The following is a 23,787-nucleotide window of genomic DNA, read 5'->3' as shown; positions in this document are numbered from 1 at the left end:
TCATGTTGACACCATTATTATAGCCCTGACCTCTCATGTCAGCTATCGCAATTCCCATATCTTCAAGCTTTTTAAGAAGCACATTTGTCATATCAGTTCCTGTAGGATCATCAATGTCAATAAATTCTACAAAATGCTCTCCGACAGGCATCATTGCAGGGACATTTTCACTAGTTCTGTTGTTGTTACAGAATGCACCATTAGAGTCATTTGTTCCGTATGGCTGATGTCAGGTGTGCAGTCCAGAACAACATCTTGCTGACTTCAGATCTTCCACAATCTTCTGTTTGACTTTTGTTGCTAGTAACTGTAGGTTCTCATTTTGAATTGTTTTTCCAACGTAGTGGTGTGTGTACATTTCTTGGGTGGTGACTCTTCTTAAATGCTCCTGGAGTACAGTATCAAACTCAGCCATCAGCACCACAATTTTAAGGATGTTTCCATTGTTTGGCACATACAGCTGATCTGAAGTGCCATGCAGTGCTAGGTTTTGGGTAGCAAGCAGTCTCACAATGGCAATGAGCCTTGTCAGAACATTTTGCCAATAAAGAGACTCTGATGCAATCTTCTCTTGATGCTGATCATTTATGGTGGCCTTTAACCTTAGTCTCATCTCGAGCTCTTTCCACCTATGGAATGCTCTCTGGTGATTTGCTGCCTTCTCATGGCATGCCAGATTTCTAGCCAGATTTTTCCAGTCCTTTGTTCCTGTAGAACCCAATGTGGCTGGAACATTAAACTGGAAGAGTTTGCAACAAAAACACTATGCGGCATTCTGGGTTTTTGAGTACATAAGCCATGGCCTCTCCACTTTGTCACCATTGGGGATTTCACACCAGTAATGTGTTGGATGGAAACGTCTATTTTCATTGTCTTTGGGGAACATGAAGCTTTTCACTTGCTATGTCCTATGCAGTACAAGGAAGTCCCTCAGGCTCCTGCTCAAGTGGGTCCAAAGTCCTGGATCATCTACACTTAAGGAACTAAACTCAGCAGCAGCTGTTTCTTGTGCCTCCACCACACTCTTCTCTGATCTACACTTTTCTTCAGGAATGTGCATGGTTACATCCATTTGAGATGGAGATATGGATGCTGCAGTAGCTGCCAGGTCACCTGCACTCTGACTAACTGGAAGATCTGGCATCTCCTCACCAGGGCTGGAAGGCTCACCGTGAACATTTGTGGCTATGTATCTCAGGAGAGCTCCTTCCTGCTTGGATAGGAAAGCTTCCTTTGCTTGCTTTCTTTTTCTTAATGCTGCCCCAGAAGGGCATTTTCTTTTTTCACTCATGACTGCTGTTCTGGGCCAGCTAGAGTGGCTCTCAACACTCAGTTGAAGGGGAAAAATAAGCAGGCTGGTAGCAGGGCCTGAGTGAGGGAAGAGATCAGCGTCTTAAGGGCCTAATTTGTTCCTACTACTTCAGCTGACTGCCTGTTCTCCTCAGGTGGGTTCAGGGAAGCAGCAGGAAACAGGAAGCTCCCTGAAAAGCTGGTGCTAATCGTCCAGGCTCCTGGGGTGCTAGAGAGGTACATAAGAGGCTCCTTCTCCTCTCTCCCCCTGCAGCTCCTGGTGCTTTGTGTTATTCCCTCTAACCTTTTCTCCTGCCTGCCTGTTAAGTCTCTTGTGCCCTCCTTCCTCCAGCACAGCACTCTACCATCTCTGTATATCTAAAGCAGAGAGAATACATATGCACCAGCAGACGACAATTTTCTACACTCTGGGTCCTAGTGGTGTCCCCCCCACAGTCTGGCACCTGAGGCAGTCAGCTCAGTTGGCCTCATGCAGAAGAACAGGAATCTCTGGATCTTTCAAAACCAGAATTTCCTGTCAAACTCTAATAAAAAATAAAATAAAAGTCGGAAAGTGTACTGGATTAAAAAAAAGCTTTCCTGCCACAAGAAGAATGGAAGAAATTAAAGAAACGTTGCATATTCATTAAACCAGTGGTTTGTAACCTGGGGTGCACGCACCCTATCGGGGTGTGAGATACGCCAGATTTTTTTAGAAGGTAAATCATCGAAAACACAAATTAAGCACCCGCACATAAGTACAACTCCTTTGTTTCATCAAACCTATGTATTTATTAACATTATACATTTTTAACTATTACTGTAATATACAAACAAAAATATATCTAGGTTTAAAGAACTGACCTACTTCAACGATTTTTGATAAGGGGTGCGAGAACATATTTTGAGAACCAAAGGGATGCAGGCTGCAGTAAAGGTTAAGAACCACTGCATTAAACAGATTGTATATTCAGGAGCTGAAAGTGTCACCTAAGCAAACAGAGTGACAGCAATCAATTTGAATCTAAACGAGCATGAAACAGATAGGTTTTCCTATAATTTCATTAAAATAAGAAAAAGATTTTATATATTATTATATATATAAAAAGACTCTGAAGTGAGCATCCTACACTCATATGCTGTCTAAGCACAGTAACAGGAAGCACTTCACAGCACATCCTGTCCATTTCTACAGGCAAGTTGCCACAGACAAGAAAAACAACACTCAAGACAAAACCAACCCAAACAAAAAAAAACCACACACACACACACACACACACACACACAAAAAACACACTTTCAACATGGATTGGGGAGAGGAAGTTACTTAAGGCACTGCCAGTAGATTAGATTTAAAACTCCTGTGGTAACTGTTGGAATTTTGAAATGCTGTTGTAACTTAAAAAGACAGTTACTCCTGTTAATCACCAAGTGGTTAGATAATGTATTCGTGGAAAAGTGAGTAGAGCGGAGGAATAATGGAATTTAATCGGATGTATGATTCCTAATACTGGCTAATTTGCCTGTCCCAAGACAGCTCCTTAAAAGGCTTCTAAGCAACTGATTTAAGTATTCACTTTGGTTGATGTAATTAAGATTGCTTACTTTGCCAACTTTAAACTGAGTGGTTAGACATTAATGACCAAACAGGTCCATCTACCCTGAAATGAAGTTCTGTTGCCCATATAAACATTCCTCGGTATCTAAGGATATACTAAAGAATGGATTCACAATAATTTTGGGAAACAATATACTTTGGTTACAATCTCTTCTGTATGCGGGTCTGTGGAGAGTTTTTAACAGAGATTACACCCTTGAGAGTGAGCACCTCTGAGGTGTGCACTCCTCTTGATAAACAAAAACCAAAGTAACTAGTGTCTCATGTGTTTTTAAATGTTTCCTTTTCCTTTCTTTAATAAAATAGCCCTGGTTACTAATTGTGATTATTTTGCTTGGTCTTGATTTTGGTGTCCCCTAAAGTAGGTAAAAGAACGCTTGTGATTAAATAGTGGAAGCCACTCTTTAAGTTGGCAACAGCTAAGAAGAGCTGGCCTAGCATTTCTTCTTTCTCCAAACTAAATATTTTTAAAACAAAGGTTACTTGGCATCTGACGAGTTAAAACTACACCTTTCAAACCCACACAGTCCAAGCATAAATCTTCTTCTCCATATAGAAGGTGGCCCCATATTCCACAAAACAGAAACCCTCTATTCTACAATGCTTATCTCCAATATCTTCTGTTGCCTGTCTTCTCTTGCTCTTGTAACAGGAAGAAACTTTGAGAAGATCATCTGTATTTCCCCCTCCTTCAACTCTCTTACAAGATCCCTGAAGTGTCTTCTGAGGCAACACCTTTTGTAATAATATGTATAGCCAAATGGATCCTAGATTGAAGTCTTCAAAATCCCATCCAACCTTTAAGAGACTGCACAGAGTCCTGCTGTTCTTTTGTCACCTGCAGAATGTATTGTCCATTCTCTAACAATGAGTCCCCACTGCAGGGATTGCATGGCCTCTTCTCTGGATCTGTTTGATGTTCTCAAGGATTGGGCTGAGCTCAGGCATGTCCAGTGGAGATCCCTTTTCCTTCCCTCCAGATGAATCTTCCAATACATTCTCTGTGGTCCATTTTAATCGCAAGTCACACAATATTTGGCAGGAACTGGGGCTTTAAGCAAAGGATCTCAGTTTTGTTTAAGAAAAAAAAAGTTTCTAGAATTTGTAGCTGTGGAGAAAATCTTGAAAATCATGAGCCAGAAAGGATCAGAAGCCAAAAGGCAAATAAAAGCCATCCCAAAATATTTTTAAGTCTTGTTATTTTTAAGTTAGTCCCATGATTCTTCCATGTTTGGAGTTGGCAATACTCTTAATAGAAAGTGTGACTGAAAACACAGGATGTCCAAGATAGCGGCACATCTCAGAAGAATGGAGAAGAAGTGAGTTTAAGTCCAGAGTAGGTGAGAAGCAAGGGAAACATCAGGCACCAAGTTCTGTTCTCAGGTATGCCAGATTTGCACAAGTGTATGGTCGTTTAAAGTCTGTGATACCCTCAATTTACACTATAATGAGAACAGAATTTGGCTCCAAACCTTTAATATGTAACAAAAAGGTCAGCCAAATTAAGTATTTCTGCATCTCTATCCTCAGGCCTGGAAGAACAATGGCGATTTGTCCAGAGTTGCACTGACTGAGCTGTGTGGCCAAAGGCCAGTGCCTGGCCATGCTGTAAGTGACTTTTTATTTGTACTTTTGAGCACTGACAACGCTCTGAGAGAACTCAAGGTTCTTATATAAAAAGGCAGCCTGAACTATCAGATGCTAGGTTAAAAGCCACACCCTTCTGGCTGTTAAATGAGAGGGATGGTGGTAAATCACTGGAAGGTAGGTGTCTGCACATTGCACTGAATCACATATGTTTATTCAGATACTGAACTTTCAGCACAAGAAAGCAGGAAGGTTAAGACCATAAACAAGAAAGCCATGTGCACTTGGCAGTTGAGGGAGCCCAGTTTTTCCGACTGTCTCAGTTTCAGAAAGAAGGAGATGGGGTTCTTTGTTTATTGTACAATTCAACTAAAATCTTTAATATATTAAAGTCTCATATTTTAAAGGAGTCAAGGAAGGAAGTGAGCAGTTTTCTTTGCCAATTTTAAAGGAACACCAATTTTAAAAAGCCCAACACTGTTAACCATACCTCACTGTCCTTGTCAATGGATGCCACTCATTTTAGTCTCCAAGTTACCTACATGCCACACTAACTGGCATCCTCTTGTCTTTTACAATTTATGGTTATTTACATGCAACTTTCAATACTGTTATTTACACAGAAGGAATGAAACTTGCAGCATTGAAGTTTGCTGATTTTGTTTTTTAATTTATTTAAACATTTCTCATTTTGGGTCTGTGTCACACACTGTGCCCTTGGCAGGCCAAGAATTGTGCTTCAAACTGAGAAGTTTTTTAACCTACTATTGTAACAAGTTAACAGGATACTGTTAATTTCAAAATTTAAGAAAGAAAACCTCTTCCAATATCAGCTACCTTGTGACAAGAAACGGATGCATTTTTCTATGTAATGCCAGCTACATTTGTGATTTGTTTAGTATAATCTGCCAGGTAATGTCCATATTACTGGGACATGTGGGGCTCCATCACTGAAAGAGTTTGATTTTATTTTTGTCTTTTAAGACAAAGATCTTTCCATTTCAGCAAATCATATAAGGTTTCTGGCCCATTCAAAGCTTAAATTTCAGAGCTGGTTGCAACGGAATGTATGTCCCGAGTTGCACTCAAAACTCACTCAGAAAGGACCTTGTTTTACGTGCAATTCATGAGAGTTAAGCACATGGATCACAAAGAAAATGGCTCTTTGTGGCCATTTAGACAGCTCAACAACTCTATGTGGTAATTATTCTGCCTATCAACTGAGCCTTTCTGATAAAGAGATGGGCTTGAAAGACTTTTGAAAGAGAACTAGCAAGGAGAGCCCTGAAACACAAAGCAGTGGAGACCATGAGAAAGAGTGACCAAAAGGCGTATTCTCAGCTTCTCAACAACTCACGCAGCTGAGCTAAGAGCAAAATTTTGGCTGGTCATGCAGGATATCCCCAATGGCAAGATAAAGTGAGCCAGCGTGCACTGTGAAAGACACACAAGTTTGAGGAGATGTGTGTGGTGACCAGGTTTATTCAGGGCCCACCACTGCAAGACAAAAAACAAGCTGCTCTAGTCTGATACAGCTGGCAGACAGTCTCGCTCTTCTCCCCCTCCCCCAAACACACACAAAGGGCGGGGACGGGGTCATGAGAAACTTTGTCAATTGTTTCACTAGGACTCCCTATTCTCCCCAAGGAATCAGGACAAGCTTTCCACCTCTTGTGAAGTATGCCAAGAAACAACAGCCTACCTCCTACTGATGAAGGCAGGAAAGCAATTTCAATAAGAAGGTCAGAGCTCCTTTAAACGCAGATTTTGCCTTATATATTTGTCACTCATTGTGAGAAAAGAGACGCTCCCATATCTGTAATCATTTGAAAGGCACAAAGGATGAATTACAACATAAAAACTTTCTAGTCAGTTCCTGTAACAGAGAGGTAATTCTTTTTTCAAGCATCCTTAAAGTGAGAAGCGACAGCTGAAACTACTGTCCTGACAGGCTGGTGATATATCTGGTGACAAAGGAAGTACAGCCCAGTTGTGAAAGCATGAGAGGCAGAGCATTTCTGTCTTAAGAGATCTTAAAAATTGAAGTCCTGACTTTTGGTAAGACAAGGGCTCCTTTTCCCCCCACCCCCAGTCCCAAGAGTCCCTTTCCCTCATTGTTGAGCAGTACCTCATGGGCAGAGGAGAGCATCTAACTGGGACCTCTAAGAGCTAGCTGCATTTCACTGATACTGTATAATGTCTAACCCTACTCTTGCGACATGAGACTTCCAAGTGGTAGCTCCAAATTAGACAGTTCCTTCAGTAATCCTACTTCCACTCTATGCTATTGTTTTTCCATTCACTAGCTGTAAGTATCATTATGCTGTCTGTGTGAAGATTTCACGGCTATTCTCTGACCTGCCTGGAGGTTAACTGCTTCCTCTAATACAATTTAACAGCCAGGTGTCAGAGACAGAAAGCGGGCATGAAGAAGATCAGCTACATGCCTTGGCAAGCAGCAAAAACACTGTCACACAAAGTATCGGGGGGGGGGGAGGGGGAGAAGCCGTGTTAGTCTGTATCCACAAAAACAACAAGGAGTCCGGTGGCACCTTTAAGACTAACAGATTTATTTGAACATAAGCTTTCATGGGTAAAACCTCCATTTCTTCAGATGCAAAGTTCAGCACCTTGGGCAAAGTGATGCCATTTTCCAGTTTCTCTCGCAGGTGCTTCTGGTGTCAGGCTTTGGCTTTTAGAATTAATTATATGCGTCAAGACAAGAGCAGACCAAAAAAATAATTAAAAATAATTGTGCTTCTCCTATAATTCACAGCATTCAGCTGCCCCAATGGGAAGAGCTGTAGTGCTTCATTCTACTTCCTATTGCTTTAGAAGTTACTTTAAAAAAGAAAAAGCAAAAACAAAAAAAACCCCACCACACCTACAAAACCCCATCTATTATTTAGGAAAAACAGGATATTAAATATTTAATCTGGCACAGAAAACTGCACATTTGAAAAGGCATGAACTTAGTGTTGTCCAGTTTTCAACCAGAAAGTCTGGTCCAAAGGGGACCCAGGCAGTTTCTGGTCAGTACTGCTGACTAGACATCAAAAGTCTGTTTATCACAGGAGGTTAGGAAGAGCAGCTACTGCTGGACTGGAGAGAAACTTCGGAACCGGCTCCCGCAGAGGAGGTAGGTACCGTCTTCTCAACTTCCTGAAACCCCAGCTCTCTCCCGCCCTTCACTCCGGAAACAGACCCCCCTCCACCCTGATTGCCCCAGTTCCTCACCCCTGCCATGCCACGACTGCCCCTGGCCCCTCACTTTGAGACTGACACCCCCCTCTCCACCCTGCCGTGCCCCAATTGGGCAGGTAAGCGCCGCGTCAGTTCATCCCAGCTCCTCTCTGCAGGCGAGTCCCGGGGGAGTGTGGAGCAGGCAACAGGGTCTGTAGTGTCTGGTTTTGAAAAATTGGAAAGCTGGCAGCCCTACATGAACTACTAAAAGGACCATGGTACCAATCCCTATTCAGTCCACCATCAATCCATTTTTTAGTTAGACTCAGCTAGGGCCTGAGCCAAAGCCCATGATTGTTGAAGCAAAACTGCCAACCAACTTTAATGGTCTTTGGATCAGGCTCTTACCAAAAGAGATTTTTACCATTATTTGTTATTTACTTATATTCTCAGTCACAAAATCAGACAGGCAAGACAGAGACATTTAGTCAAATAATAATATGCCTGGAGTGACTGGAGGAATAGTTCCAAAATGCCTATTGTTAACAATGAGAGGAATCAGACATAGAACCTTTAAACCTTTGCCTCTGGCTTTTCAGTCCGTAATTAAATGGCGAGGACGACCTAATAGTCACTGCTTTGCCAAAAGCTCCAGCCCTTGACACTTCAAGGATGAGGATGGACAGAAGCTGTTCTCCAAGCAAAAACAATGTTTGGTTGTGGAGAGGCTGATCAGAAGGGGGAATTCACAGTTTTTTGGCAGCATGAGCTTCATTCCCAGCACAGAGCACTTATTTGCTTCTGAAAGAGGAAGATAAAGAGGGAGGGCTGCGGGCAGGAAACCAAAAGAAAAAGACGACAGTCAGACCCACTTGCTAGCTGGGTTCTACCATGGGCCTTCCGAATGCATAGGAAACACAGGGAGTGCTATTTGTTTCCATTTCCTGCTGAAAGCACAGGTGTTGGAGCCATTTCATCTTGGGGCTGTATCTGAACTTCATTTTCCAACTATATGTTGTATATTTGGACAGCGAGATGCAGGTGCAATGCTGAAATGATGAGTCAATCAAGCAGAATGAGGCTTGTTTTCCCCCTACACAGAGCAGCCATTTGGAGCTTTTTCCGAGTGGTGATGCTGTAAATAAGGTCAGGTCGATAAGAGCCAAAAGAGTTTGAGTGTAATAAATACACTGATAACTGAAACTCCTAGAAAATAGTCTCATCTCCTGAAGTTCCCTCTGATGAGAGCTTCCAGCTTTGAGACGGATAAATCCTCACTTTGGCCAGATCAAATGACCTGAAGAGCTCACATGCTGCTACGCTCCCTTCATTTGACTCATCCTCAGCAGGAGCAGCTGATGAAGAGCAGGAGAGGAGCAGTCATCCCTTGGCATCCTGCCCATACAGCACAGCTATCCCTAGTTGTTGAAATCCAGCAGTACTCAGCGTACCCAGGTGGGCTTATAAAACCTGGGATGATCCGTAGCAGCTTATCTGCCAACAGTTCTGTTCTGGCAATAGCAAACGAGGACGTGGAAGAATATCGAGCCGGCACTGATGGAGGCAGATGCTTTCCAAGGGAGGCCTCTTGTTCTACCTTTATGGGCTGAGAGAGCAAAAAAACACATGCGTATGTCTATTTGTTCTGATCGGAAGGTCAGAGGGCCAGTAGGTGTCCCCTCATAATAAAAACTGAAGCAATAGATAAGAATATACACAACTCACACTAAAGTGGTTCCACAGAAACAACTTGTCACAAAGAGGTAAACACAGCATCCATGAATTATACACTGTTAAGTACCCTTAAACACATAATTTATGCCAGCAGAGAGCACGGTACCATAGTCTCCTTTTTTTGAGACGTATTGGCCCAGAAAACCTACAATGCACAGAAGGATGGCATGAAAATAAGCTTGTGGGTAGACACATTCTTGGCTCTGAGCAAAAAAAGCTTAGTTGTTTCAGAAGTATACAAACCACACATTTTGATCTACCCCCCTGCCAACTGTAGTTTGGTGGCAGAAGAGTTCAGTTACAAAGTAGAGGATCTAACAGAGACCAACATTCAAACCATACAGAGTTCACATTGAAGACAAAAACCAGACAACACAGAACCATACACAAAGTCAACCTGTTCTAACTAAGGGTTCTCAAACTTTGCAACACCTGAGGCTGTTCAGGCAAAACCTGATAGATGAATAGGAAAGGTTTGCTGTGGTCAAGGCTCCAAGCAATAAAATCCTTGTCATCTTTACCCTGTGATTGCAGGAAAAAGGATGGCTACTGCTCCCCTTTCAAGGCTCCATGGACCACATTTAACCACCCTTAAAGGAACACGTCAACATCACTACATACTGAGCTACTGCTTAAAAAGGGTAGCTGCCCAATTGCTCATTCACTGCAAGTGTGCTATTTAACTTCCTGCATCCCAAGTACCTGTGCTACAGACTTATATTAAAACACAGCAAAGTTGTAATCTTCAGTCCCAGAGAAGATGCTCTAAATTGATGTCTGGTCTAGCATTATGCTTCTCTGGCCACAGAAAGATGCCTTAGAGTGGTCACCTCCCACACAAACGGACCCCTTGACAGTACTAATTTATGACCTTGTTCCCATCCCAATCTACCCTAAACTGGGGGGAGTTATTCTGAGTTTTTCAGGGGCCATGGGAAGCAGAGCATGAACAGAGCAGTATCAAGTTTGCTCTGACTTTCATTAGGGGCCTGGCAGACAACTGCATAGCCCCAGAGTATAAAGAGCTCAAAGGTGACTTTAAGCCACCTTTGCCCACTCTCATTCCTGCCTCAAGCAAAGGCAGGGAATAGGGTTGCCAATTTTGGCTGGATGTATTCCTCGAGATTTCATTACATGATATGATCTTTAATTAAAGATTAATCTTAATTCCTGGAGACTCCAGGGCAATCCTGGAGGGTCGGCAACCCTAGCAGGGAGTAACCTAGAATCAGGCCCCTGGATTCGATTCACATTTCCACCACTGACTTGCTGCAGAATCTTGAGTACGGTATTCATGCACCAGGAGCTTCTGCCACCTCCTCTGTAAGCCCTGGTCTACACAGGGGTGGGGAGAGAAAATCAATCTAAGTTACACAACTTCAGCTACGTGAATAACGTAGCTGAAGTCAACATACTTGGATCAACTTACCGTGGTGTCTTCACCATGGTGAGTCGACTGCTACTGCTCCCCCATTGACTCTGCCTGCACCTCTCGCAGTGCCGGAGTCCAAGAGTCGAGGGGAGAGTGCTCGGGGGTTGATTTATCGTGTCTAGTCTAGTCGCGATAAATCAATCCCCGCTGGATGGATTGCCGCCTGGTGATCCGGCGGGTAGTGCAGACATACCCTAAGATGAGATAATACAATGTCTACCCCCCAGGAAGTTTCCAGGCTTAGTTTTAAAAAATGAAAACTTATAAAGTACTTCAAACTACTCACTGAACCACCACAACAATGCTGCTATAAACATTTGTTTCCAGATTTTTAAAACACAAGTTCCGTTCTTTAGAAGAAAATGCTGTTTCAATAAAAAACAAGTTGTGTTCCTATTTTCTTAGGAAAGCATTGCTGTTGTTTTCAGCATAGTTTGCTCAAGATGAAAATAAATGAGCTTCTTTTAATACCATTACTAGATTGACACACCACACCCACTAGACCCTCTCTTCAGAGTTGATAACCCCACATCACAGAACACCAATCTGAGACAGCAAGGGCCCTGGATATGTGTTTTTAAAGACAACAGAGAGGAGTTAAAATACAAAACAGCAGCACTCTTCCTCCCCACAAGGCCAGCCACATTTTATCCCAATTGGGAGGCCCAGAATGGATTAAAATTCCCAGCCCACGCTTTCCCACAATTCCCCCACACAGAACTCCAACTTCACACAAACAGCAAGAATGACACACACACTCATCCATGCACAAGCGCTTGAAGCTAGTCTGTATGCTTAGCTACTTAGAACTAGTAACGATCACGCTATCAATACTGGACCTGGCCTGGGGATTCACAAGTGGTTGGTGCTGATAGCCAAAGGCTGCATCTCTAAATAAATGCTTAGGAGTGACTTTGTATCTCCAAGAAACACTCTGTGCTTTCATTATTTTTCTTAGATATTCATCGCTTTAAGGCACTGCCAGTTTTAATCACTTAAACAAGAGTTGCAGAGTGCCTAGATGTTACAGTGCTGAATCAATTTTTCCCCTCCCATGAGACACTAAGGCCTGACTGTCCATCCCCTCCCTCCTACCCACCCCCACCACCAGAGTGCAAGCTCTTATTTATAGTATTTTTTCTTCTTTGCAACATGGACAGCCTTTTTGGTTGTTTCTGTACAGCACCTAGCACACTGGGGTCCTGGTCCATGCCTGAGGCTCCTAGTTGCTATAGCAGGGGTGGGCAAATGTTTTGGCCCAAGGGCCACATCTGGGTATGGAAATTGTATGGAGGGCCATGAATGCTCACGAAATAGGTTTGGGATGTGGGAGTGGGCGAGGGTGCCAGCTGGGGGTGCAGGATCTGGGGTGGGGCTGGAAATGAGGAGTTCAGGGTGCAGGAAGGGGCTCTGGGCTGGGGCAGGGGGTTGGGGGAGGGCAAGGGCTCCGGCTGGGGGTGTGGGCTCTGGGGTGGGGATGAGGGGCTGGGGGTGCAGGAGGGTGCTCCAGGCTAGGACCGAGGGGTTCAGAGGGGGATCAGGGCTGGGGCAGAGAGTGAGGGGCATGGGAGGGGGTTAGGGGTACAGACTCCAGGCAGCTCTTACTTCAAGCACCTCCCGGAAGCAGCAGCATGTCCCAGTCTCCTACGTGGAGGCGTGGCCAGGTGGTTCTGTGCGCTGCCCCGTCGGCAGGTACCACCCCTGCAGCTCCCATTGCCCATGGTTCCTGGCCAATGGAAACAGCGGGGGTGGTGCTTGGGGTCAGAGCAGGGACGTGCCGCTGCTTCCAGGAGCTGCATGCGGCCATGGCACGCGTGGAGTGGGGCAAGCCCCCCACGTCTGAAGGGCCAGATACAGCCCCCAGGCTGTAGTTTGTCCACCCCTGTGCTATAGTAATAAAAATAATAAATAAGCATCATGAAGGATTCCAAATGGAGTCAATTGAATCAACAAGGTGCTTAAATATGTGCTTAACTTTAATCTTAGATTAGGCATGTTCACACAGCACTTTGAAGATAGTAAAGTTCTACTACTCCTTGTCTACATAGGAAAGTTTTACCAGTTACACCAATTCTGCAGTTACACTAGAATGGCTCTCATGTGGGCACTTATGGTATGAGTTACTTTACTGAGTTTATCTTAAACCGGAAACCTACTGACCGCTATACTTACCTACATACCTCCAGCTTCCATCCAGGACACACCACATGGTTCATTGTCTACAGCCAAGCTCTAAAATACAACCGCATTTGCTCCAATCCCTCAGACAGAGACAAACACCTACAAGATCTCTATCAAGCGTTCTTAAAACTACAATACCCACCTGCTGAAATGAAAAAAAAAAAAAAACAGATTGACAGAGCCAGAAAAGTACCCCGAAGTCACCTACTACAGGACAGGCCCAACAAAGAAAGTAACAGAACGCCACTAGCTGTCACCTTCGGCCCCCCAACTAAAACCTCTCCATCATCAAAGATTTACAACCTATCCTGAAAAATGATCCCTCACTCTCAGAGATCTTGGGAGACAGGACACTCCTTGTTTACAGACCGCCCCCCCCCGACCTGAAAGAAATACTCTCCAGCAACCACACACCACCCAACAAAAACACTAACCCAGGAACCTATCCTTCCAACAAAGCCCAATGCCAACTCTGTCCACATATTTATTCAAGTGACACCATCATAGGACCTCATCACATTAGTCATGCCATCAGAGGCTCATTCACCTGCACATCTACTAATGTGATATGTGCCATCATGTGCCAGCAATGCCCCTCTGCCAAGTATATTGGCCAAACCAGACAGTCTCTCCGCAAAAGACGACATCAGGAATCATAACGTTTAAAAACCAGTAGGAGAACACTTCAACCTGTCTAGTCACTCAGTAAAAGATTTAAGGGTGGCAATTTTGCAACTGAAAAGCTTCAAAAACAGACCCCAAGGAGAAACTGCTGAGCTTGAATTAATATGCAAACTAGATACCATTAACTTGGGTTTGAATAGAGAGTGGGAATGGCTGGGTCATTACACTTATTGAATCTATTTCCCTAAGTTAAGTATCCTCACACCTTCTTGTCAACTGTCGAAATGTGCCATCTTGATTATCACTACAAAAATTTTTTTTTGCCTGCTGATAATAGCTCATCTTAACTAATTAGCCTCTCACAGTTTGTATGGTAACTTTCAACTTATATGTATGTGTGTATATATCTTCTTACTATATGTTCCATTCTGTGCATCCGATGAAGTGGGCTGTAGCCCACAAAAGCTTTTCTAATAAATTTGTTAGTCTCTGAGGTGCCACAAGTACTCCTGAGTCAGCAGTGTGCCCTTGTGAGTCAGCAGTGTGCCCTCGTTGCCAAGAAGGCCAATGGCGTTTTGGGATGTATAAGTAGGGGCATAGCCAGCAGATCGAGGGACATGTTCGTCCCCCTTTATTCGACGTTGGTGAGGCCTCATCTGGAGTACTGTGTCCAGTTTTGGGCCCCACACTACAAGAAGGATGTGGATAAATTGGAAAGAGTCCAGCGAAGGGCAACAAAAATGATTAGGGGTCTGGAACACATGACTTATGAGGAGAGGCTGAGGGAACTGGGATTGTTTAGTCTGCGGAAGAGAAGAATGAGGGGGGATTTGATAGCTGCTTTCAACTACCTGAGAGGTGGTTCCAGAGAGGATGGTTCTAGACTATTCTCAGTGGTGGAAGAGGACAGGACAAGGAGTAATGGTCTCAAGTTGCAGTGGGGGAGGTTTAGGTTGGATATTAGGAAAAACTTTTTCACTAGGAGGGTGGTGAAACACTGGAATGCGTTGCCTAGGGAGGTGGTAGAATCTCCTTCCTTAGAAGTTTTTAAGGTCAGGCTTGACAAAGCCCTGGCTGGGATGTTTTAGTTGGGGATGGGTCCTGCTTTTGAGCAGGGGGTTGGACTAGATGATCTCCTGAGGTCCCTTCCAACCCTGATATTCTATGATGATTCTATGTTCTCCCTTCCTTAATGAAGACTAAAAAAATAAAAGGGGGGGGCGGGCACTCATACTATAATGGGAGAGAGAGGTTATTCCAACATAACTACAGAGGTTTACATTTACACCCTTTGGTTATACCAAAAGGCCCTTTCCCATGTAACCAAGGTCTAAAGAAGGAGTATTACTCAACTCACCTCTCCAGGTGGAACAAAGCAACTGTTAAAACAGTGCTCTGTAATAGCATATTCAGTTGAAACTGCAGGGGGAAGGGCTAGTTAGAATGCAATTGATTAAACTGCAATTGGACCTGAACATGTTAATTCTACTGCTGCAAGATGCCCTTTTAATGGCCTCAAGTGGACAGGACCTCCACTTTCTGATTCATCTGGAAGATAGTTCATCCAAACTCATCTTGGCAGTATTTTGTTATTGAAGAGTGTTAACTGTGTACTGATGCCACCACCTCCTGCAGCATCTTATCTTCCTCATTCAAGTACTGGCTCAGTTGGATCCTGATTAGCAATATCAGATCTAACAACTTTGCAGTTGGGTGATATAGGAATCCCAGTCACATTTTAATTACTGTTAACAGAAGCCAAAATAGGCCCTGGTGATTTCGATTGAGCTCCATCAGGAGTCTGTTGCAGGATCAGAGCTTTACTCATCTGGGAAGGCTGCAATTGAAGCCATGAGATAATACAATATACCAATGCCCTTTAATTGCATTGTTATGAGCTTTGAGAAAATTGTGTGCGTGTGGAAAGGAGGGGGGAAGAGACACTAAAAGAAATTGTTGTGAGAGCATCCCCGTCAGTTCAGTAAATCATTATTAAATGACTTGTAGAATTCAACATGGATGGTTTAAAGGGTATTCACAGTGCAGGCAGACCTGTTTCTTAAATAACGACAGTACGATTACAGGAAACTTTCTCCCATAAATTGTTTAGTCTCTAAGGTGCCACTAGTACTCCTTTTCTTTTTGTGAATACAGACTAACAGGGCTGCTACTCTGAAACCTTTCTCCCATGTTGAACTAATTGCATCTCAACCACCATAGGCAAGCCCTGCTACAACTTTAACTCCCAGAGAAGCCTCTCAAGGTTGTCGTCTTGAGCTTCTTTTCTCTTGAGCCTCAATCTGCTCAGCATTTTAGAAGTTTTATGCAGATCTCTTCTCTCGCCTATTTACGTGAAGGTATAAACTAAGACAGACTCATGCACACTCTCTCTCACTATGTGACAATACAAATAAATTCCACGTGGGCTCTTCTAACCCACCCCAGCGAACATGATCAACTACAAAATTTGAGGCTAATGTACATGAACCGTGTGAGTGCCCGCCCCCTTCCGGGAACCCAATAGGACTTAGTCCCGACAGGCTCTGCAGACTAACGAGAGAGAACATTCTCATTCATTGTCTAAATCCCCAAGAGAGAGGAAGGAAAGACTTACAACCAGAAGGCTGGGTGTAGCGTTAACAATCGGGCTGCTCCTGCTCCGGTCTACGAACGAGAATCACTCTTAGAAAAAGTCCAGGGAGAAATTAGCTGGTGAAAACGATTGTAAAGAGCCACGCCGGTAAAGAGCCGAAGACCAGGAAACAACAGCACCTAAGAGAGAGTGACACAATGACGGCAGCACACAAGGAAGATCGGTGCACAGCCGAGAGCAGCACAGGAAACGAGACTCACCCAGGAGCAGCCCCGGAGCCTGCCTAGTAAGTTTCACCAACTTGGGTGAAAGGCAAGAGGCTGCTAAAAACACAGGCGTTCCTCGGTTGGTTCCTGCCTCGGTTAGTCCATGAAAGCGGATCACACGTGAAAAGGAAGTCCCCCGCGCTCAGTAAATAATGACACCGATTCTGCAGAGCCTATTTTCCCTGCCAAGCTCTCCAGTGGTGTGCAGCTGCTGTACTCCTTGGCAGCACAGGAAATGTACTAATCGTGTCTATCAGGCCCCGCCTCTCTTTCGCAACAGGACGCGCACACAGATAGGGTCATTTTAGACAAAGGAGAACTTCCAGGGAGCAGTTGCCTGAGTTTGCCTCTCCTGGATACAATTCTACCCTGACCTCTCCATGCACATCAGCTAGCTTTTTTTTTTTTTTTTTCAACCAGTGTCTCTAATGGTTTGTAGGGGGGAAGTTCATATACTGGCCTAAATTTAGCTAAGAGAAACACCCACTAATTCCAGTCACGTGCATTTTAGACACTCCCACCAGTTAATTTTTGTATTCCGTTTAATATGATTCCTCCCCCTCCCCCTCCACTATTCATAATACTTGCCATCCTACAGACTCAAAGGGCTTTACAAATATTTGTAACGCTCATCAGGCTGACAGTGGCTCAGCTGTACTTCATACACACCAGGAGATTAATTAAGGCACACAGCCTTCCTGAGAGGTTATAATTAGCCCACTTCCAGACCTGGCCCCCCTCTGTCTCTTGTTTTAGATTAAAAACTGATTTAAAATTAAAGTATTATATAGAACATTACTACAGTCCTCATTTTTAATCACAAGTCTTGCATTATTTGCTGGTTGCCTTCAACCCCCCAGCTCCTGGAGTCCTGTGACTAGGTGGGAATCTCACTTTATTTGTTTTTTTAAGCAAAAGCTAAATGTCTAATCCTCATGGACATGACAACAATAGTGTATTAATGCCTCAGTGGGCCCTGGTGCAAGAATAGGTTAGGGGCCCCCTATTCTGAAATCTAAAATTTTGCTTGCCCCCAATATCCCCATTTGCACCACAACCCACCAACATCCTCCACTCCCTCACCCCCACCAATCCATAGCCCACCAGCACCTTGCCCCTCACCCACTGCCAAGGGAAATTTGTTAGTCACTCACCCCTCCTTCCTCCAGGTCAGTGTTCTGCCCCATCCCAGCCTACAGGCAGCTGCTCACATCACCTGACCCACCCTGTCACAATGCCAGCCAAATTTGATGAGTGGCATCACAACCTGCACATGGAGTCAAAGCTCCACTCAGGTTTGGCCCAGCTGCCCCTCCATCATGGTGCAAGGGAGGCTGGGCCAAACCTGAGTGGCACTACAACCCCATGTGTCAAGTTGCAATGCTACTTGCTCACATTTGGCCCAGCTGCCTCCTCTGCAATGAATCGGGGTGGGTAGCAGGACCAACTTTGAGTGAGTGGTTTTGCAACCCTGTGTGTGCCAGGTGAAGTGCCAGAATGTCATTCCATTCCCTAAGCTTCTTGGGGGATTGAGTTCAACTGCACCATTGTACAGTGGTACCTCAGAGTTATGAACACCAGAGTTAGTAACTGACTGTTCAATCACACTCCTCATTTGGAAGCAAAGTACACAATCAGGCAGCAGCAGAGACGCCCGCCTCCCACAAAGCAAATACTTTACAGTGCTGTGTTAAATGTAAACTACTAAAAAAATAAAGGGAAAGGGAAATAAAAAAAGATTTGACAAGGTAAGAAAGCTCATTTAAATTAAGATGGTTAAAAACAGCATTTTTCTTCTGCATAGTAAATTTTCAAAGCTGTATTAAGTCAATGTTCAGTTGTAAATTTTTGAAAGAACCATAAGGTTTTGTTCAGAGTTACAAACAACCCCCATTCCCAAGCTGTTTGTAACTCTGAGGTTCTAGTGTAGCTACGCCGTGGTGGAGAAAAGCTTGAAAACATTTAACTGAGAACACACTAAAGGCTCAGCAACCAGCAAGCAAAGAAAAAGAATCCAAGAACACATTTTAAAAAATGTCTTGTGATTTTTAAATCAATCTCCTGCTTGTGGGGGATGGACTAATTCATGGGTTTTGAACACTTGCAATTGGCAATAATGTTCAGAGAGGTGAGAGTAATCATATAGTCTGGTTTTATGGGAACACCTCCAAGTAAGGAGATTTCCCCAGTCTTCTGATTGTGTTTATGAAAAACAGATCCCTGTTCCTACCAGTCCCTGAACCTGGTTATCATTAGATTGCTCAGACCACCTTCACATGCTGCCCCTGGCTATCATTAGATTGCTGTGCTGAGCTCCTGCACATCAATGTCTCTGCTGGTCACCGGGAACAGCTGCTTCCTGACAGTTACCGCTCAGCTATTCAGGGAGCACCAATAACATGGCTCTCTTGGGTGAATAGTAGGCTGGACCCTCCTGACCCACAGAGTCTCTGCTGGGTGATATTAGCAGGTATCCCCAGCACAATGGCTCTTAGAATTAACACACCACAGAGATATATGAGGCAGTTCCCACCCCTCAGAGCTATTGTTTCAGACTGTCTGCAGCCTGAAGCAGACAGCACTGCTTCGGTTATGCTCAGTTCATTTTTTCAAGCATTTCTTCACAACGTGAGGGCTGCAAACTTAAAAAAAAAAAGTCTGATGTATTTCAATGCCTCCTTGAGCTGGAGCCTGAGGTACAGGCCTTATGGCGTCTATGTCTTGGTGCGGTCCTGTTGAGTGGTTTTGCAACGAGGAGAAGAGATCCAGGGGTTCTCAACCCATTTACCATTGTGGGCTGCATCCAGTACTACCTGTATGGCCCTGAGGATGTCACATGGGCTGCAGCTCTGTGCTGATTGGGCCGCAAGCAGGCCGCAGGTTGAGAACCACTGCCTGAGCATTGCAGGATGCAGTGCTGGCCATTGGTGCCTTCTTCTCTCCAAGATGCCCTCTTCCTCTTTAACAGTGTAGAAAGTTGGGTGGGAAATACACTGTCACACTCACACCACTCCTCTCTGTACTGGTGTACGTCAGCAACTTGTCTAATCTCTGTCCATGCCCTTTGCCTGTGGACGCCCATCTCCCCTGCCATCAACATCCCAGACTTTCATTTGAAATGATCTGATCAACCGGGGGGGTGGGGGGGGGGAGAGAGAGTCTAGGAGGCTTTAGTACTGGTAGGCCACTAGCCATGGAGATTGCAGCAATCAACATTTTAACAGATTCCACATCCTTTGTGACAGGCGTGTGAAAGGGTTGCTGTTATACTGTATGCAGGGAACATTACAGTGGGGTATATTTTCACCTTTAAGAGTGGGGATTACTGCAGTGGTCACTCTTAATGTTTTAGTTGCCTTTGCCACTAACCAACCAACCTTCCCTCTATATTCACAATAGCTCCTTGTTATAAAGTTTAAATAGTATCCCCTCTATTGCAGTAATTGTAACCGCAAAGGCAAACTTGTAAAGTCTGTAAAGCTTTGCTTGGCCAAGGCTTCAATTTTCTCACTAGAATGAAGAGGCTGAAGTGGAAAACAAGACTGATAGAGATGCAAACTGTCATGTTTACACATAGCTCATCAACACCGTTTCCTGTGACCATCACAAAACGTTTCCTAACATTAAATGAGGGACCAGGAGAAGTTGCTGGAATGCGGCACAGGGACCACAGCTGTTCACTAGTCCCTGCAACTGAGGACATTATTGCTATTATAGAATTATTATCTATTGCTTCTCCTGACTGAAGTATGAATTCGTAGGGGAGGAAGGTTCTATTGCTGCCAGGATGTGTCACTGTACGCAAGTGGTTTCACCTGAGATTGCAATGTGTGATTGCAAGCTCCACTGGTTAGGAAAGATATAGGCAACAAGAGAAATATAAAAGGGGATGAAACACATGAGAAGATTCTGAGAGAGTTCAAACAGTCTCAGATAATAAGGCTACAAGAAAATAATTAGAAGCTAAGGAGGTAAAGATTTAGATGTTCTTGTCCTTTTTAAGCCACTAGCCCAAACTGTAGTTTGGCTGAATCAAGCAGCCAGTAGGATTAGACTGGACCATTTATTCCAGCTAACTCACACTGTAATTGCTATTTCACATTTCTCCATATTTTCTCCACCTCATCTCCCTCTAGCATTTCCAATTGGGTGGTGCATGTACTGGCTCATCCACTAAATTAGTCTCAGCTGTAACAGACCATCTACTACGGAAAGTAATTGAGGAACGTTCATTCTCGCTATCCAAGAAGTTCGATAAAGCAATAGTGTGGGAATGACAGAGAGTCTATTATCCTCAATCCACCTGCAGTGAACCACTGTCATTCCAACTAATGTTTTATCAAGTGTTTTCACTGTAGTTCTATTAAATTAGTAATTTCCTCCCAAGCCCATTTTTATAAATGCATATGTATGGTGTATTTATAAAATGGCCAGACTGTACCATTCTGCCCCTCCCCATTAGTCCCATCCCAAATCTCCTATATTAGGAAAGTAGAATGTACATAACAGGAAAAAGGGCACAAGAATATTTGTCTTTCAGCTGCTCCTGTTGTCTTTTCTAACAGGTTTCTTCTAGCCCAGTAGGAATCCATGGTGTTCAATTTCTAGCACATTTATTTACTTTGCAAATTCTTTGCAGTACCCCTTTATCCCTGACCTTCATTACACCTGGAGAAGCAGTGACATCCAGTGGTGAAACTATACAGAGTAGATTTCCTTGTATGTCTGCCTTAAAATGCTCTCTTTGTTTTGTAGGAAATAAATCTGAAAAATGCAGGGAGGATTCCTTGGAATTCTCTTCTTTTTACACAAGCTTGTAAATGGCACCAACTTCAGGTGGTCTCACAGCAACAAGAATATATTACTGACAAAGTGAAACAAAAAACACAGCATAGAAAACAAACAGAAAAGACCCTGTCATGTAGAGAGTTTACCAGATGACTTAAAGGGACACTGTAAACCTGAGATCTACATCAACATTTTTAAAAGAATGAGTTAAAAGCATTTTAAGCTACTAACATTTGCCCCCAAGTCTTCCTGCTAATTTGGTGATTTCACAACAGTATCCTGTTTAAAAGGGTGTTCTCATATTTGTGTGGGAAGAAAAAAAAAAAAAACCAACAAAAACAACCTACCCCCATCCCAGACAAAGGGAAATAGGCCACAGTGAAACAGACCTTACACAAATTGCTTTCTTTCACAAACACAGAGTAAACCGACTGAAAAACTAGAGTTTGCTTTCTGATCTCTTCTAGTTATAGTCATTTTACCATAATCTTACTTGTAACTAAAGTAGGCAAACAATTTCCAGACCAAAGTGATTTAAAAGTTGAGGATGTCTCTTTAAAGGAGTCACTCAGATTTTGTGTACCTATTTATTAAAAAAGCGAGCAGAACAAATGAAATAAATGTAAGAAGCTGAGCCGGCAGGGGCCACTGATGCTGCACAGCAACCATCAACACAGAGGCTAATCGCAATGAGCAAAAATACATTGAATTTTTTTTTTACATTCAAGTAGAGAATATTGCGATAAAGCAGCTATTCAGACAACTCCTCCCCTGCCCACACACTGCAGTGAGGCAGCTTCACCAGATGCTCTGTTATCATTCCAAGTAGATTTTGTTTTTCCTTTGCATTCTCAAGATCACTTGTGCATTATCTCCTAGAGACTGTACGCTTCACACGCTTTATCCAAATTTCTCTTAACTTTCCCAACCTATTCCCTGTTTCTGTCTGTCCTGGAGCTCTCACTAGATTTGTTTCAGTCCCCTCTCTCTTCACTATTGCCGCATGTTCAAAAAAAGACAGGTCAGGCCCCCAAAAGTCTCACGATTGGTTTAAAAAATCATGGGATTTTACGACTTTTTTAAAAAAAAAATACTACATTTGGAGTTTCTTTGCCTTTTGAACGTTTAGGGTTTACAGCTTTGGGGTCTTCTCTGCAACCAGGAGAAACTAGAAACTTACATTTTAAAAGACCAAAAAACCTGAGATGCTGATACCACCACAGGACTCGGGAGTTTCAGGCTTCAAGCAAAACACCACATCTCACTGGAGCTGGTAGCACTGCCCAGTCACGGCTCATGTCCAACTGCCACGGAACATTCTGATTCTAACATTCTCTCCCTTCTCTGGCCAGAGGCATCACCTGAATAGTCCATGTGCTGTGCCTGACCTGAGTGCAAGAGGGCCTGACAGCCCCTAGGGGTGATTCCAGTCCTTGATAAAGCATTGCACAGGACCTTTTGAGAGGCGTAGTCATAGGTCAGCCTGGCTGAACAGGGTAAAGGGATACATATAATGCCCTTTAAGCATTTTAAGCCTGAAGTGGGACGGGATGAAAGCTGGCTTCCTGCCTCAGTTTCCTTAACTCCACTGGATGGTGAAAGAAATGGATGAAAGTGTAACCGTGACTTGGATGTGTCATGCAGGGGTTGAACCTGAAAGCTCTGGATCTAAAAGCATGATCCCTCTGCCAAGAGAGCTAGAAGAAGGTCCATTATGTTGGAGTCAACAGCAGACTTACCACCTCTTACATGAAGAAAAGGAGTACTTGTGGCACCTTAGAGACTAACCAATTTATTTGAGCATAAGCTTTCGTGAGCTACAGCTAACTTCATCGGATGCAACCTCTTACATGGTATAGCCACTAGAGAGGGACATAAGCCCATGTTCTGGCAGGATGGGATACAAAAGCACTGGAGTTTTTCGGCACCCCACAACAACAGTTTATCTACATACACAAAATGTAACCTTTTTAACTATATCAATATATTAAAATGGTACAACCTTCCCAGTATGGACTTCATTATAGTGGTATGAAGGTACTTATACCAACATAATTTATCTCTGTAAATTATACTGCTATATCTTTGTCCCATAAGGCACCTTTATGCTGATCTAACTGCACCCCCACTGGAGGCTGAACTGGTTTAACTATTTCAGTAATAGACACACACACACACACACACAAACTGAAAGAGTTAAATCTGTACATAAACTGAGTGAAGACCAACCTAAGATATAGGACAGTCTAGGGCAATTTCCTGAAGAAAGGCAGAGACATGGGCAAAAACAATTTGCTCATTCTGCAGGAGGCTGACTAGGGCTAAGAGTAAGCTGCTTGTGGACAGATGTTTACATGACATTTTAATAGACCTGAATCAGAGGTGGGCTGCTGTTCTAACAATATCACTGCCTCCGTCTTAAGCATCCACACTGTCTTTTTAAATTGGGAACTGTGTGCAAAAAGTACATCCCAACTTCTATTAATGACCT

The 23,787-nt window shown here is 43.6% G+C and overlaps 1 protein-coding gene across 5 annotated transcripts in view; it reads right to left on the bottom strand.

Annotated features, from left to right (window-relative positions):
- The window catches only part of TSPAN14 (tetraspanin 14), an 82,612-nt gene extending 65,697 nt beyond the window's left edge, over window positions 1–16,915 (bottom strand). The window contains exons 1-2 of one of the 5 annotated variants that reach the window (XM_077821188.1): window positions 16,503–16,915; window positions 16,264–16,421 (exon numbers count right to left, since the gene is read on the bottom strand). The gene's annotated coding sequence lies outside the window, so the exon portion shown is untranslated. Of the gene's footprint in view, window positions 1–10,841; window positions 10,935–12,449; window positions 12,469–16,263 lie in introns of those variants that run through there. The other 4 variants (XM_077821187.1, XM_077821190.1, XM_077821191.1 and 1 more) reach the window with 4 other exon arrangements.
- Between the last annotated feature and the right edge of the window lie 6,872 nt (window positions 16,916–23,787).

The sequence above is a fragment of the Eretmochelys imbricata genome, chromosome 7 (assembly GCF_965152235.1).
Source record: "Eretmochelys imbricata isolate rEreImb1 chromosome 7, rEreImb1.hap1, whole genome shotgun sequence".
Taxonomy (NCBI): domain Eukaryota; kingdom Metazoa; phylum Chordata; order Testudines; family Cheloniidae; genus Eretmochelys; species Eretmochelys imbricata.
The sequence above is the reverse complement of the archived record's forward strand: the minus strand, read 5'-3'. Positions and strand labels throughout refer to the sequence as shown.